This window comes from Martes martes, assembly GCF_963455335.1.
Source record: "Martes martes genome assembly, chromosome: 5".
Lineage (NCBI taxonomy): Eukaryota > Metazoa > Chordata > Mammalia > Carnivora > Mustelidae > Martes > Martes martes.
The window spans coordinates 26,901,176-26,918,083 of NC_137892.1; the positions used below are offsets into that span (position 1 = coordinate 26,901,176).

The following is a 16,908-nucleotide window of genomic DNA, read 5'->3' on the forward strand; positions in this document are numbered from 1 at the left end:
GTGTCCTAGCTTTTGCCCCCCAACAAATATTCAACCTGTCATCTTTTTTTTTTTTAATAACATATAATGTATTATTTGTTTCAGGGGTACAGGTCTGTGATTCATCAGTCTTACACAAAACGCAATGCTCACCACAACACATACCCTCTCCAGTGTCCATCACCCAGCCTATCCCTCCCACCGCCCTCCACTCTAGCAACCTCAGTCTGTTTCCTGAGATTAAGAGTCTCTTTTGGTTTGTCTCCCTCTCTCGTTTCTCCTTGTTTCTTTTTTTCCTCTCTTCCCCTATGATCCTCTGTTTTGTTTCTCAAATTCTTTTGTTTCTCAAATTTTTGTATTTGTTTCTCAAATTCAGTCTTCTGTTTTAGAACTCTGATAGGAACTCTTCTCCTGGAAAACTAGTAGTTTTGATTTAAATTAGACCTTTTGAAAAATAACATTCTTTTCTGTGTATAAAAGCACCATAGATTGATTCATTGTCAAAAGTTTAGCTAAGAGACTGAAATGTAAAAAAGAAAGTAAAATAGGGTATACCTTAGAGATATTGCCGGCCATCCCAGTGAAGCAAGTCAAATGAATTTTTCGGTTTCCCAGTGCATATAAAAGTTACACTTACATTGTATCTATTAAGTATCTATAATCTGATAATACTGTATCTGTTAAGTGTTCAGTGGTATTATGTGTAAATATACAATGTGGATACCTTAATTAAAAGATAATTGAGTGCTAAAAAATGCTAACCACCATCTGAGCTTTTAGCAAGTCATAATCACTGATCACAGATCACCATAACAAATATAATAATAGTTAAAACATTCTAAATATTTTTAGTATTACCAAAATGTGACCCAGAGGCTCAGAGTAAGCACTGTTAGAAACATGGCACTTGCTGCCCACAGGGTTTCCCCAAACCTTCAATACGTGAAAAACACAAGATCTGCAAAGTGTGGTAAAGTGAAGCGTAGTGAATCTAGGTATGCCTTGAAACACAATTCCGGGGCAAAAAGTTGATGCTTTCAAATAGAAATCCTTAAATTCCCTGAATAGTCATTTCTTTTATGGAACCAGTCTTAACTGTTGAAGTTGTTGTGGCAAAGGAAACTTGTTAGTTTTATCAATTCTCAGATTTTGGAATTCAGTGTACTTCTTTTATGAACTGTATCTTTTCAGGTTAAAGTACAGTGATATTCATAACTATTTTGAATTTGGATATATATCATGAAAACCAATATTTTACTGTTTTTTTTAATAAATGAAGAATCCAGTACAGTTAGAAAAATGTGAAACCACTTCACTCAAGAAACATTTATTGAGCACCTACAATATGCCAGTTACTATTGTATACAGTATTGATGCTGTGAGTAAAAGATCTCAAACTCCTTATTCTCCGAGAAGCAAGTAAAATCACGGAATTAGGAATGTGGTGAGATTATAAGCATTAATTGTTAGTTTGTAGGTAATAACTTATTCCCAGAGTTATCCATAATACTTGCTACTTTGTGCTTGTGCATTAACAAAGCTAAATTTAGTTCTCAAATGTTTGCAGCTGTGGGGAATGGATGCATTGTTTGTTTTCTAGTAAGTAATGCCATGTCAATTGAATATATAGATGAGAAATAATAAATGAATTTTGAAACTTCCTATGATTAAAATAATCAATGTTGGCATCATTCTAGCTCTAAAAATGAAAGACAAAACTCTTTCAAGAAAAAAAATAGAATGTCTTCATACCGTTGTAGTAAGTGAAGAATTTTTAAAGAGATACAGAAAGTTATAGCTGTAATAGAAGAATATCAACAAAGTGGGCTAAATGAAATTGACCTACTGTTTACTTTAAAAAATCACAAGAGAGGGAAAGGAAAAAGCACAGACAAAGAGGAGAAATGTAATGGGTGTATTTGAGGACTTATTTCCAGAATATATAGCTAGTTCCAGCAAATCAGTAGGTATAAAAAAGACAACACTTGGGGGTGGAGGGGACACAAATGATGTGAATGTCCACTTTACAAGAATTTATCTAAAAGACCAAAAAAAAAAAAAATGGGTCTCCTGGGTGGCTCAGTCGGTTAAGCATCTGCCTTGGCTCAGGTCATGATCCCAGGGTGCTGGGATGGAGCCCCACATAGGGCTTTTTCTTGCTCAGCAGAAAGTCCGTTTCTTCCAGTACTTCTGCCACTCCCTCCCCGCTTGTGCTCACTTTTTCTTCTTTCTCTCTTTGTCTCTCTCAAATGAATAAATACAATCTTTTAAAAAATAAAGTAAAAAAAAAAAGACCAGAATACATATGAAAAGCTACTCAGTTTCATTAGTCAGAGAGAAGTGCAAATTAAACCCACTTTGTGATATTTCTAAACATGCAGCACAATGACGAAAATGAAAAAAAAAACAAAACAGACAATATGGGATGCTGGTGAGCATATGAAAGTACTGGAACTCTCATATGTTATTGGTAGAAGAATAAATTGGTATGGCTGGTTTGAAAACTGTGCCTGGAGCCTACTAAAGCAGAACATAACATATACATTAAAGTAGAGAAATTCCATTTCTAGGGATATAACAAAATGAGCTAGTTCGTATATTTACTGAAAGACATGTAAAATAATGTTATAGCAGGAGTATTTAAAATAGCCTCAAAATGGCAATAACCCTCTTGCGCATCAGTAATAAAATGGACAAGGGTAATATATTCATATGGTGAAATACTATATAGCAGAAAGAATGAAGTTTATGCAAAAGTATGGATTGATCTTATGAATTCATAACATTCCACTCCCTGTGTTGAACAGAAGAAGCCTGACATGAAAGATGATTCAGTTATAAGAAATTGAAAAGAGGTGAAATGGATCTGTGGAATTAGAAAGAAGAATAGGGGCGCCTGGGTGGCTCAGTCGGTTAAGCCTCTGCCTTCGGCTCAGGTCATCATCCCAGGGTCCTGGGATCAAGTCCTGCATCAGGCTCCTTACTGAGTGGGGAGCCCGCTTCTCCCTCTCCCCTTGCTTGTGCAAATGCTCACTCACTCTCTCTGACAAATAATAAATAAAATCTTAAAAAAAAAAAGAATGATTATTTTTCTGGGGAGCTAATAAGTGAGAGAGGGGTAAGAGGCTCTTCTGGTGTGCTGTTCATAGTGTTTCTTGAGGTGTCTGCTGATGTCATTAAGTGTGTTCTCTGTGAATTCCAAATGCTGTGACAGGTCTGCTGTATGTATGATACACAACAACTAAATGTATTCCTAAAGATTAAAAAAAATAAATGCAGGGGAAAATATTTGAAGCTAATAAATTGCTTGAGATCGACTCCTCCAAGACAAAAAGCTTAACATTTTTTTTTTAATGAAAAAATCACTTCTGATAGTAAGAAGATGCCCACCCATTTCTAGGACCCTTGGGCAGTTACTATCCTAAATTGAGCTATAATTCCTTAATCATGCTACTATTTTGTTCTTGTATTTTTACCTGGAAAAATCAGAAACTTCTCACTAAATTTAGAAAAAACAGTGATTATGAGTGGATATTGATTTTTTTTCCCCCGTCTTCAAACTTGAACTGAAATATTGGCTTTTCTTGGGTCTTGAATCTTCCAGCTTTTGGATTGGAGCCTATGCCATTGGCACTGCTGGTTCTCAGGCCTTTGGACTGGGAATGGAACAACCCTGTTGGGTTTCCTGGATCACTAACTTGCTGACCACAAGATCTTGGGACTTACTGGCTTCCTTCACCTCCTAAGCTAACCCCTTACAATCTGTCTCTTGATTTCTCTCTTTCTATGCATCCATTTGTTCTGTTGACTAACACAGCAACCGCTTTTTTTTTTTTTTAAGCTTTCATTTATATATTTGACATGAGAGAGAGAGTAGCAGAAGGAGAGGGAGAAGCAGACTTCCCGCTGAGCAGGGAGCCTGTTGCGGGGCTCAATCCCGGGACCCTGGGATCATGACCTGAGCCGAAGGAAGACACTTAACTGACTGAGCCACCAAGGCAGCCCCAGAAAGTATTTTTCAAAAGATTTGGTTTTCACATACTGACATATTCTTTTTAAATTTTTTTTTAAGTATGGGTGAATTCCAGGAAATGGTTCAGAATGGGTAAATAATTGCATATCATTGTGGGGTCATACTAATATGATTCATGTATAACTATATATAGCAACGCGTACAGACAAAAGTAATATGTGTTCCAAGAATGTACTTTAAAATTTTAACAAAGAAATCCAAACTGGAACATTTTTGTATTTTCATCTCAAATATCCTGTTTAAAGCCCTGCAGCGTTCATATATGGAGAAGGTAAAAGGCTGCAAACTCTAAAAAATGTAGAAGCTTGAGAGACACTGTTTCATTAAGCACTAGAGGATGATTTTAGCCCATCCATCCTCCCCATGGACAGTAACTTGATTAGCACATGAGTTCAGTTTTGGTGAAATACAATAGGAGCAAAGAAATAACACCAATTCAAGCTAATTTTTATTTGTGTGGGTTTCTTCTTTTTTGAAACACTGACATCCTCCTGATATTTTTGGGAAACACCATTTCATGATCATTGCTTCCTGGGATTTTTGCAAATCTTGCACAAGTCAGTGCAACATTAAAGAACACACAGATGTTTGCTTTGGTTAGGTAATGTTTGCTGTGCCTTCTGCCTCTGTTAACAATACTGAACTTCCCTTACATGAGGCAAAGAAAGACACAGAAGGGGAAACGGTGGGCCATAAAGTGCAAAGTATCTTTTCTTGGTTATTGACTAATGACCATGTGGCAGGCACAATGCAGAGAGCTGTGTTTCTATTCTTCTTATTTTATTTTCCAGAAATCAGCGATGGAGATGCTATTATTATACTAATTCTTATAAATGGAGAAACTTAAGGAGTTAACGAACTCAGAGAAGTTCCCACTATTGGAAAGTGCCTGGGATGTAACTGAAACCCAGTTCTTTTGGAATCTGGAGACCAGACTCTTTTTTATTTTTTAAAGATTTAGTTATTTATTACGGGGGGGGGGGATGGGCAGAGGCAGAGGGAGAGAGAGAATCTCAAGAAGACTCCCCACTGAGCACAGAGCCCCACGTGGGGCCCAATCTTACAACCCTGAGCTCATGACCTGACCCGAAGGCAGACGCCTAACGGACTGAGCCACTCAGGCGCCCATGGAGGCCAAACTCTCCATTGGTAGGCTGATTCGTAAATGAAGAAGAGAAGAATAAGGGGAAAGGGGGAAGACAGGATAAGAAGAGAATGAGAAACTTAATTGTAAAATACTTCATTATAGAAGATATGTCTTCCATTATAAAATATTTGGTAGAATAACAGAAAATGCGAAAGCAAAAAGTCAGCTAGACGCCCATACCCAAGGAACCTCTTACATTGCCAGCTAATTTGTTTCCTCACGGTTCTGTGATGTATGGGCTTTAGTTATCTTATTTTCTTCCTAAACATTATGCTTTCAGTATTTTCTGAGGTGCTATAAATCTTTGTAAACAATTTAATGTTGTATAATACCACATTAAGAAAATGAGCCATAATTTAATTAACTGTATTTCCATCTGGGGACATTCGGTTGTTCACTGTGATACATAATACAAGTATGAACATCAGTATTCATAGACCTTTTTCCCAATTTGGGATTAATCACTTACCTCTGAATATCCATTTTCTAGGAAACTTTTTAAACAGTTCATTCTTGACAGAATATTTATTTTAAAGATGGTGTACTATAGTAAGCCTTTTTCAGCCTGACATTGTAACTTTCCTTGCAATAAATTATTTATCATTTTTTAATTTAAATATAACTGATGTACAATATTATATTAGCTTCAAGCATTCACCATAATGATTCCATGTTTGTATATATTGCTAACTGATCACCACAATAAATCTTATTAACATCCATCACCATATAGAGATGCAGAATTTTTTTCTTATAATGAGAACTTTTAAGATCTCCTCTCTTGGCAACTTTTAAATATGCAATGCAGTATTATTAATTATTGCCACTGTGGGGTATAGCATTGATTTTTTTAAAAGACTTTATTTATTGACAGAGAGAGAGAGAGAGAGATCACAACTAGGCAGAGAAGCAGGCAGAGAGAGGGAGAAGCAGGCTCCCCGCTGAGCAGAAAGCCCGATGCAGGGCTCGATCCCATGACCCTGAGATCATGACCTGAGCCAAAGGCAGAGGCTTTAACCCACTGAACCACCCAGGCACCCCTGTGTTTTGTTTTGTTTTGTTTTGTTTTTTAAATTCTTCTTTAACCTTCCTAAGAAAGCCTTTTAACAATACAGACCAGAAATATTTGAATGGAGATTTTCTGTGTTTTCAATTGTAGGAAGCCCTTGAATTTGGATATGATTAATGTCAGTAAGTAATTTAAAGGTTTAATGTGCTGACCTACTCCAACTACAGATCAACACATACAATGAGTATTATGTCATTGGCTGCACACAAGGCTGGTATGAGACAAAGAACCTGCTCAAAATATCTTGAATACCATTAAGAGAAGATGTAAGTATCATGATAATTATGTATATACCTGGGCCCATTGAGTGCCTTTATTTTTAATCAATTCTTAGCAATGTCAGGAGCTAGAGACCACTTTTAGCCTCGTTTTCTGGATGGGAACACTGAAGCATATATGAAAAGGTAAATAAAGGTCCACAGGGGAGATAGGCTTACTTTGACTTGAGGAATAGGTTAGTTGGCAGTTTAGAGGGACATCTTCCAAGTGAGGTGTTATGTGAAGGCTGGTAAAATTTCTGTGGACATGCTCATGGGTGGGTAACTGGCCCAAGAAGGGCTTAAAGTCAGCCCTGGGTCTAATGACAGGTTGGAGGGAATTCTAAGAATGAAAACCAAGTAGACAAAAGTAGGTTTCAGAGGAGTATTTTTGAGTCATGTAATTTCAATGGATTCAAGGGGTTATAGAGATAAACTGAAATTCAGAGAACTCCATCAGGACCTCATTGTGAGACAGTATGGGATAGAGGTGTCTCGGGTTCACAGTATTGTGCATTTGGTGCCAAAGAGAATTTACATTTCATTTAAAATGAAAAGAAAGAAGTATTAAAACAACAATAACAGGGGCACCTGGTTGGTTCAGTTGGTTAGGCGTCTGACTCTTGGGTTCAGCTCAGGTCATGGTCTCAGGGTCCTTGGATCGAGACTTGTGTTGGGCTCTCCACTCAGCACAGAGTCTGTTTGAGATTCTCTCTCTCCCTCTCCCTCTACTTCTCTTCCCACCTCTCTCTCATGGACTATCTTTCTCTCTAAAATAAGTAAATTTTTAAAAACCCAACAATAGTAACAAAAGTATGCTCTTCATACCTTGTCATAGAAATATGTTTAAAAACATAGGGAAAGTTTATGGAGGGCTTTAAAAAAATCTGGAATCTTTTATCAGTGAAGGAATTCCATATTTTCAGAATTATTTTCTTACTTCTTCCATAACGGTATAATTTTTGCTACAGAAATATGAAATTCAGAATGGTTATTTGCAGATTGTCTTTCAATAAAAATTAAAAAAAAATTGCCCAAAGAGTATGAGGTCTCAGACTGCCTTAAATCTGGTTGCAAATTGATATTCCAAAGACTAGGCAGCCTGCCAAGTCTATTTTGATTATTCAGTACTGCATAAGAAATCATTCCAAAACTTGGTGTCTTCAAATAGCAGTGATTATCTATTATCTGTCATGGTCTCAGTGGATATCAGCTAGAAGACACAAATACTAGAGGTTGGGCATATCTTCTCATTCACTCACAGAGCGGGTGGTGGGCCTTGCCATGGCTCCGGGCTGGCAGGCCCATGTGGGGCCTCTTTGTGTAGCCTGGGATTCCTCACAACATAGTGGCTGGGTTCCAGGAGCGTGTGTCTCAAGATAGAAGGTGAGCCAGTCTGAGGTCATTTGCTTTTTCTTATCTAGCCTCAGAAGTCACACATCCCTGTTTCTTCTGCATATTATTGATTGAGGTGGGTGTAAATGTCCACCCAGATTTTAGGAGGAGGGAACATAGACCTCACCTCATTTCACTGGAAGACTGCCAACACAATTCAATAGAAAGTGTGTGGGAAGGGTTGTGTGTGTGTGTGTGTGTGTGTGTGTATCGGCCATTGCAGAAAATGCAATCTGTCTTTCCATCTGAGGGTTCTAAAAATTCCCAGAGCCTGGCAAACCAGGTAGGAAGCAATGAGTCACATTTGTCTCCTGGAGGTATTTTATTAAAATGGCAAGGGTGAGGGCAACTCGCAAGGGGAGACTTTTTTCTGTCTCTCTTTAGCATCTATATTGTGGTGAGCATTTGTACTGAGAAACAGGGAATTTTCTTTGTGGATTTTGACTGGAAACAGATCTGAAAATAAAACAGTGGGGTCCAGGATGTAATAACTGTGTCAAGAATGGCATTACAGCTGTTGGTAAATCTCATGAGATTTGGTCCTGTTGTTCTGCCAAGACGAAGATTAGTTGCCAGGCACAAAGAAAACCCTGGATGTTGGTAGATGCTTTGGAATTCTGTTGTTTGTTGTTTGAATGGAAACTGCCTCCTACGTGCTGGGCACCCTCACTCTAGGCTCTCCACCAGGTGCCAACGTCCAGCCAGATTCTCAGACGCACTGACACAGCACTTGGAATCACATAGACATCTGACCCAGGAAGTCCCAGGTATGCTAGGGATTCATTGGAAGTTTCAGAGATTGTCTTGACTCTTTGAATGTGACCCCATGTAACGCATTCAGTATCTGTTGTGGGTCAACCATTGTTTGCTACAATGAAAGTGCCGAGATATGCAAGGTCTTCCCTGCTCAAGAACACATCCAAAAGTAAGAAGGCATGCAAATAGGCCATCTCACTACATGATGTGAAGTGCCCTCTCCCAAGGTCAGAGAAAGGGAGGTCTTCTAGGCAGAGGGAAAAGCACTTGAATGGAGGCATAATGCCTCAAGGTGCTCATTATAAATTATAGGACAAGGTGGGATGTGATGGGAGTTGAGACTAGCAGAAGTAAGTAACATCCAGGACATACAGAAAGAGTTTATTCTTAAGGGGCATTGCCTGAACTACGCACGAGCAGTGCCTTCACTTTTTTGAGTTCAGACTTAGAGACTGCGTCAGCAGTTTTTGCAGGAGGATATCAAAAATTGTAAAATTCAAGAATCAGAAAGGATCTTAGAGGTCGTGTAGTAGCTATATAATTCTAATTAAACACAGGGTAATAAGTTGGGCTGTGAAACGTATCATCATTGATTAATAGACAGAAAACTTAATTGCTAAATTTTGTTCTTACTCTTATTCTTGACTTTTAAAAAGTATTTTATGAACGCTATTTGGAATTTGCTTTACTACATTGATACTGCTTTCCTATTCAACATGCAGTGTCTGATTTGATGCTCCAGCAATTTTTTTTAGACAGGCACAGAATAAATTATCTGTGTTTTATAACAGGGTAAAATGTATTTTGGATGAGTTTTGAATAACCCATGATCAAAATTTAGCAATTTATACAACCAGGAGTAATAGTTCCGATTCTGACTTCAAATCACATGTTTAAAAAAAGGTAGTTTCTTCTAAAATAGCAGCTGTCTGTGTTCATTAAGAGCCTACATTTTAGGGCCACGTGAGTGGCTCAGTCGGGTGAGTGTCTGCCTTCAACTCAGGTCATGATCCCAGGGTCCTGGGATTGAGCCCAGCATTGGGGTCCCTGCTGAGCAGGGAGCCTGCTGCTCTCTCTGCCCCTCACTCCACTCATGCTGTCTCTTTTCTTGCTCTCTCTCTCTCAGATAAATAGATACAATCAAAAAAAAAAAAAAAAAAAAGAGCCTCCTTTTCAGAAGATCCTCTGAGAGCTACTTTCACGTTATCTTATTTAATCTTCGCTGTGATTCCGTGAGAAAAGTAGTGTGGTCGAGAAACTAAGATTCAGAGACATGAGGCCATTTCCATCACCATCAGGACAGCATCTCATTGGAATCCAAGTCTCCAGACTTTCCCCCTCACCAGATTGGCTCCCCTGTTGTCCTCAGTCTCTCAAAAGTATTCTGTAAAACAAAACAGCCATGTATTTTACCCTTGCCCACCATGGGAAGTGAAAGGTTCAGTTGTTAAAACAGTTTAAAAAAATCCATGGACTTCAAAATGCTGCATAAAAACAACACAGACATGTCAGTTTTACTTCTGGGCTTGAGGGAAATACATTTTCTCCTTGAAGTGAGCCTGATTTTTTACTAGTCAAATTTTAAGTCAATAAAATGAGCAGCCTATATCACTACGCAATGGTGTAAGAAAGTTTTGCTGATGTGAGAGGATGAAGGAAGACGATTTTTCTGTTTGGTTAAAAATAAAGCCTAATATGTCTTTGTCTCCCCTAATACTTATATCCCATTAAGAATGTCAGCTATATTATTCAACACATCAAGGTAGTGTTTCCAGCTGAGCTTATATATTTCAGGGAATTGTTAACACTTTACCTTCTTTTCTGGGATCCCTATTACCTTGGAGTTTACTCTCTATATAGAGAAATAAAATACAAAAATAGATTTTAAGTTGATATGTGCCAATCATCACATTTTTGAAACGTAATATGTTTAACAACTCAGTCTGGGTTTAAGATACCCATCCTTCATTCTCCCTTTTTTTTTTTTTCTTTCTTTTAAAAAAATCACAGGAGAAAAGTCCCAGTAAACTTCCTTGATTAGAATCTTGGCTCTTCCATGTTCTCACAATGTGACCTTAAATTACTTTGCCTCTCTGGGCTTCAGTTTTATCTTCAGTAAAATAAGGACAATAAGAAAACCTACTTTATATGGTTATTATAAAGGTTAAATGAGTAAGCTTTTTGTTTTAATAAATAATAAAAATTAAGCTTATTAGCTTGGTTTTTAAGGTTTTTTTACTATCTAATTTAAAGACACTTTATGAAATGTACTATCTGCCTTAAGAAAAAAAAAATCTGTGTTCCATTTAACCTGGAACAAGGCTAATTTTCCGAATGTTTCTCACTGGCTCCTACTTGAATACCTTTACAAAAGCCACTGTCTTTAACAAGAACTTCGACCTACTTTCCCCTTCTTAGAATCTAAAAGTATCTGATGTAACCTAGCCCAGCCCAAGGATAGTACTCATAAATTCTCAAGAAATGTCCAACCCAATGAAGGCTTTGTTGCCATTTCCCACAAGCTTAATCTGAGTCTGTGGATTTAGGGCAGTGCTCTTTAGATTAACTTGTTGAAAGGCCACAGCCCAGAAGGGATTGGCTCAGAATTTGTCTGCCCAGAAAGTAGCTTAGAAATGAGAACAGTTTTGCCTTCCTTTTCTGTTGCAAATCATTTCTGTGATTCATAGTTGATTTATTTAAATTTATTTTTCATCTAGAATCCTCAGCTAGTATTTTTTAAACATTTCACTGAGCTATGATTGCCATACAGAAAGACACACATATTTAATATATGTAACTTACTGAGTCTGGAGATACGTACATATCTGTGAGATCATCCACAGGCAATGCCATAAACATAAAACATAAAAGTCTCTTCCAGAACTTTTCTCCTGCTCTCCTTTTATGTTATTTTTTAAAGGCTTTATTATTTGAGAGAGAGAGAGAGAGAGAGCACAAAGAGGAGGAAGTGCCGAGGGAAAGGGAGAAGCAGACTCCCCACTGAGAAGGGACTCCCCCCCCGCCCCAATGCAGGACTCAGTCCCAGGACCCTGGGATCATGACCTGAGCCAAAGGCAGACGCTTGACCGACTGAGCCAACAAGCTACCCCTTACATTATTTTTTGTGTGTGTGTGAGAAGAGCACTTAATATAATACCCACACTTTCAGCTCCCAGTGCTCATCTCAGCTTGTTTTGTTCCCCATCTAAGACATGATTTTCAGAAACCATTGTAAGATTGTTTCCATCTCAACAGAAGATAATCAGAAGATAAGTGACAATTTCAGGTGTTCTGTCACCAGGACCTCATTTCCCAACCTCTTCTCAGCTTAGTCCCCACAGGTCCTGCTCGGGTTCTCGGTTCCTTCTCTTCCACTCTCTGCCTCTGAGAGCCCGTGGCGATCTTGCTGCACCCTTGTGGTCTTTCTATGTCCAGAAGTCATTTGTGCACTTGACTTGTCTCCCTGAGGAATAGCCACTGGAGAGGGCTTTGCCTTGTCTACCTGTTTTCTACAGTATTTTGTCAGGACGAGTTTCTTTCTTTCTTTTTCTTTTTCTTTAAGATTTTATTTATTTTAGAGAGAGAGAAAGATAGCAAAACTAGGAGGGGAAGAAGGAGAGGGAGAGAAAGAGAATCTCAAGCAGACTCCCCACTAAGTGCAGAGCCCAATGCAGGGCTCAATCCCAGGATCCTGGGATCATGACCTGAGCCAAAACCAAGAGTCGGAAGCTTAACTGACTGCGCCACCCAGGTGCCCCCATCAGTACGAGTTTCTTACTAGAGATTTTATTTTACACTTATTCTGTAATTATGGATTATATTTTTATGTTCATTTTGAAGTAATTGATTCCACGTTAAAGTTTTAGGAAGTGTTACTTTCTTCAGAAAGCTGCTGACTTGTGAGAGGTAGTGACGTATCTAGAATTCTTAGCAGATGTGATTGATGTGGGACCTGTCCCTGGGGGACTTTAAGGTCAGACAGACCCAGGTTTCTATCACTGTGAGCTTGCTTCTAGATGTGTGACCTTTCAGAGTTCCAGTTTCTACAACAGTGAAATGGAGAAGGAAAAATTTGTAAATGGTTTAGTGAAAGTTGAAGGACACCTGGACTGTGAATTCAAGTGCCTGGCTCACCATGAGCATTCAATAAAAATGAGGCATTATTCTTACTACTGTGAATAAATATGAGTATATATAAATGTGTATTCATGATTTTTCATCACTGTTCTGAGACCTAGTAGTGCACCATGAGGAAAGCTTCTCTGATCTTCATCTGGTACCTATTTTGTATTCTTTAGATTTAATCTAATAGTATTCCAAACTGTTCTCAATAATGGCATTGTAGGTTTTCTTTTTATGACACATCCTTGATTTACAGAGAATATATACATTTATCCTACATATTTCCCTTCCTTTACCTGTCACAATCTTTGTATTAAAGACTGTATAAATATTTTCATAAATACAGCCCTGGCTTGATTTCTAACAAATGGGTAGTCTATCTCCATTTTACAGTTTTCTTAGAACTCTCAGCACATTATAAATTATCTGCATATTATATAATAAAATGTAAGTTTATTTTTATATAGCTGATTTAATAAATACAATAAATGTTTTGGGGGTCAATCAAGTACTTTATGTATTCATTTGTTTTCTTTTTTTTTTTTTTTTCTAATTACCTATATAATACCTTCCTCTTGTACCATAATCACATGGATGGTCTAAGTGGCTTGGGTATATAAATTGTGTTGATTGCTTTCAATTTTCAATTTTAAAATAGTAAACTCATAGAGATTAATAGTGTTGTAAATATAATTGCATAGAAGCATTTGAAATTTCTTATCTTGAATCTTTAAAAGGAGAAAAAAAAATGTGAGTGTTAGAATGGTATATTTCCTAAGAGATATGGTAAAACAGCTTTGCAAGAGTAGCTTGTGTTTCCATTTGGTGTGTAAAAGAGAAAACCCCTAGGATTACTACCCTACTCTTGATTTGTTATGCAATACCATTGCTTAAATCTTTATGTGGTATTTTGGACATCTATCATTTTCATCATCAATGTGTCTGAGAAGACAAACTAGCATCATCAAGACATTATACTGTGTTGCAGTTTTGTCATACATAATGATGATGTCATACTCCTCTTCCATAAATTTTGGTAACACACTTACCTTGGTTGAAGTCTATATGCTGCTTCTGCAATGCTCTCTTCCAAACATAAATTTCAAATGAAAATAGTCTACTTATTAATGTGAAAAATATATTTGTAGGCCTGGGGAATGAAATGCAGAGTAACTCTTGGAGCAGTGTTCTCTGCAGTGAATGCCTAGTAAATACTCTTGAGTGAACTGACAGTTGATGTCACTAAGTTATAAAATGCTATATTCAGGACCAGCCAATTTGTTTTTGTTTTGTTTGATATATATTGCATCAACTGATATATTGCATTTATATGAAGTGTATGAATCAGAATAAAGAAGATTTTTTTATTTATTGTGACATTAAGAAGACAGGATTTTTTATTGAATGATGAAACCATAACCTTTTGCAATGGTTTATTTCAAAAGAATTTGACGTAAAACTATTCTATGCATTATTTCTTTTCTTTTTATTTGCTATCCAATGTCTACATGATTCATTCTTAGAGGACCATAATTTATTTTTTTTCAATGATACGGTACATTTCTGTATCTCAGCTAATAATTAGTTTTAGATTTTCATAATAATGGTTGTTACTTAATAGGATACATGAAAATATTTTGTTAAGCACTTTCTCTGGTTGAGATCCCCATCACAGGGCTAAAGATTGGCAGCCACTGTGAAAATTTGAGAAGTTCTCATCACAGTTAAGAATAGCTTTGTTCTTAAGCATCAGCAATTACTTGGCTTTGCCTCCTTAGCACTGTCCATTGAAATATAGAAAAGTCAAGGCACCTGCGTGGCTCAGTACATTAGGCGTCTGACTTTTGATTTTAACCCAGGTCATGATTTCGGGGTTATGGGATTGAGTCCTTCTTCCCATCCTGTGTCAGCCTCCATGCTTGGGATTCTCTTTCCTCACTCTGCCCCTCCCCCCATGTCTCCCTTTCTCTGTCTCTCTGTCTGTCTCTATCTCTGTCTCTGTCTCTCCCTTTCTCTAAAATAAATAAATCTTAAACAAAAATAAAAGGAAGACTTCTCTCACTGATTTGACAAGCTAGCTATATTTTTTTCTTATCATATTAAAAACAACTATGAAATTTAAGTTTTTTTCATTTATCCACATGAAGTCACTTTATTAACCATCATTGTGATGCTCTTAGGAAACATTGTACACCATTCCATCTTCTTTACCGAAGATTATTGGCTCTAGGTATTTAGTCAAGCAATCATTCTGGGGCTATCTTAAATAATTTCAAAAATGTAGGAAATGTGAGTCACAAAGACGATGTTGGATTAGGGGACCCTATATCTACTGGTCCCCTCAACTGAGCTGGATATATACTAGCCAGACCATTTTGAACACCCACAAAATAAGCCTAAGATGTAAGAAGATATACCCGGATCTCTACAAATAGAATATGTCAGGCAGTTGATCTTGAGGAATGAAGCAGGGAGCCCTGATTCTGTGGGCAGATATTGGAAGATAAATGGAAGAGGGAGGGAGGCAAAAGCCTCCTGCGCTGGGGCCTGGGCACAGACTTGCAGACTGATGGGAGCAGGGAAAGGACTTTAGGGCAGCCCCCAGACTGAAACTTGGAGCTACGGAGGTGGCATATGCCAACTGGGGGTGGCTGACAGTTATAGAAGCACAAAGGGTAGAGACGTGCCTGGACCTGGAAGCAAGGGCTGGGAGTGCTGCTCTGAGGCTCACAACCCAGTACGTTGCAGTTATTAGCAGCATAGACAGAAACGGAGACAGTGTGGCCTGGAGAGCTCACTGAAGAACAGACTGTGATCTCTCTGCTCTGAGACAGAGGTTTGGACACAGTCACTTCTGCTCTGACTCTTGGAAGAGACACAGAAAGCCACCACAGAAAGCCACCAGAGAACAAAAGCCCCCCAAAAAATCAGTTTTCACTGAGCCCATCCCACTACCACAGGGGACAGGGCAACTCTGTCCAAACAGGGTTGCCTCAATAATAGCATGGCAGGAGCCTCTCTGCAGAGGACAGGCTGAAAGAACAAGAGGCCAGGAACCCTTACATTTCTAAAAAAAACAGGTGCATCTGGCTTGGATTGTGGTCAGTAGTTTAGATTCTGTGCATTCCCTCAACCACCCCTCAACAGAATGACTCAGAGGAGGAACCCCCAACATAGGAAAGACTCAGAGACTATGACCTCTGCCACAGAACTAATGGCAAGATGCTGGAATAGACTTCAGGGTAACAGTTATGCAGACAATAGCTAGGATAGAGAAGATTATTAATGGCAAGGTAGATTCTCTAAGGGCAGAAATGAGAGCTGATCTGGCAGAATTTAAAAATGCTGTCAATGAGATCCAATCTAATCTAGATACTCTAACAGCTAGTGTAAATGAGGCAGGAGAATGAATTAGTGATCTAGAAGACAAACTGATAGAAAAGAAGGAACAGGAAAAGGACTGGGAACAAACAGCTTAAAATCCGTGAAAACAGAATTAGAGAAATAAACGACACCATGAAATATTCCAATGTCAGAATTATTGGGATCCCTGAGGGATGGAGAGAGAGAGAACACTAGAAGATATACTTGAGGAAATCATAGCTGAAAACTTCCCTAATCTAGGGAATGAAAAAAGCATTTACATCCTAGAGGCATAGAGAACCCCTCCCTGAAGGAAAACAGAACAGTGCCCCAACATGTAATAGTAAGACTTGCAAATCTTAGAACCAAGGAAACCATCTTAAGGGCAGTTACTGGGAAGAGATTCCTTATGTACAGAGAGAGGAACATCAGAATAGTGTCAGACCTGTCCACTGAGAGCTGGCAAGTCAGAAAGGGCTGGCAAGACATATTCAGGGTACTAAATGAGAAGAACATGCAACCAAGAATATTTTATCCAGCAAGGCTGTCATTCAGAATGGATGGAGAGATAAGGAGCTTCTAGGACAGGCAGAAACTGAAAGAATATATGACCACTAAGCCAGTCCTGCAAGAAATATTAAGGGGGGTTCTGTAAAAAGAGAAAGACCCCCAAGGGTGATTTAGAACAGAAATATATAGAAACAATCTATAGAAACAAGGACCTCACAGGCAACATGATGACAATAAAATCATATCTTTCAGTAATCACTCTCAACATGAACAGCCT

The 16,908-nt window shown here is 38.2% G+C and overlaps 1 protein-coding gene across 5 annotated transcripts in view; it reads left to right on the forward strand.

The window, feature by feature from the left end:
• Nucleotides 1–16,908, forward strand: part of PRR16 (proline rich 16) — a 191,029-nt gene that overhangs the window by 98,803 nt on the left and 75,318 nt on the right. The window contains exon 1 of one of the 5 annotated variants that reach the window (XM_080804869.1): nucleotides 6,359–6,494. The exons of the other annotated variants lie outside the window; for them this stretch is intronic. The gene's annotated coding sequence lies outside the window, so the exon portion shown is untranslated. Of the gene's footprint in view, nucleotides 1–6,358; nucleotides 6,495–16,908 lie in introns of those variants that run through there. 5 annotated transcript variants of the gene reach the window in all.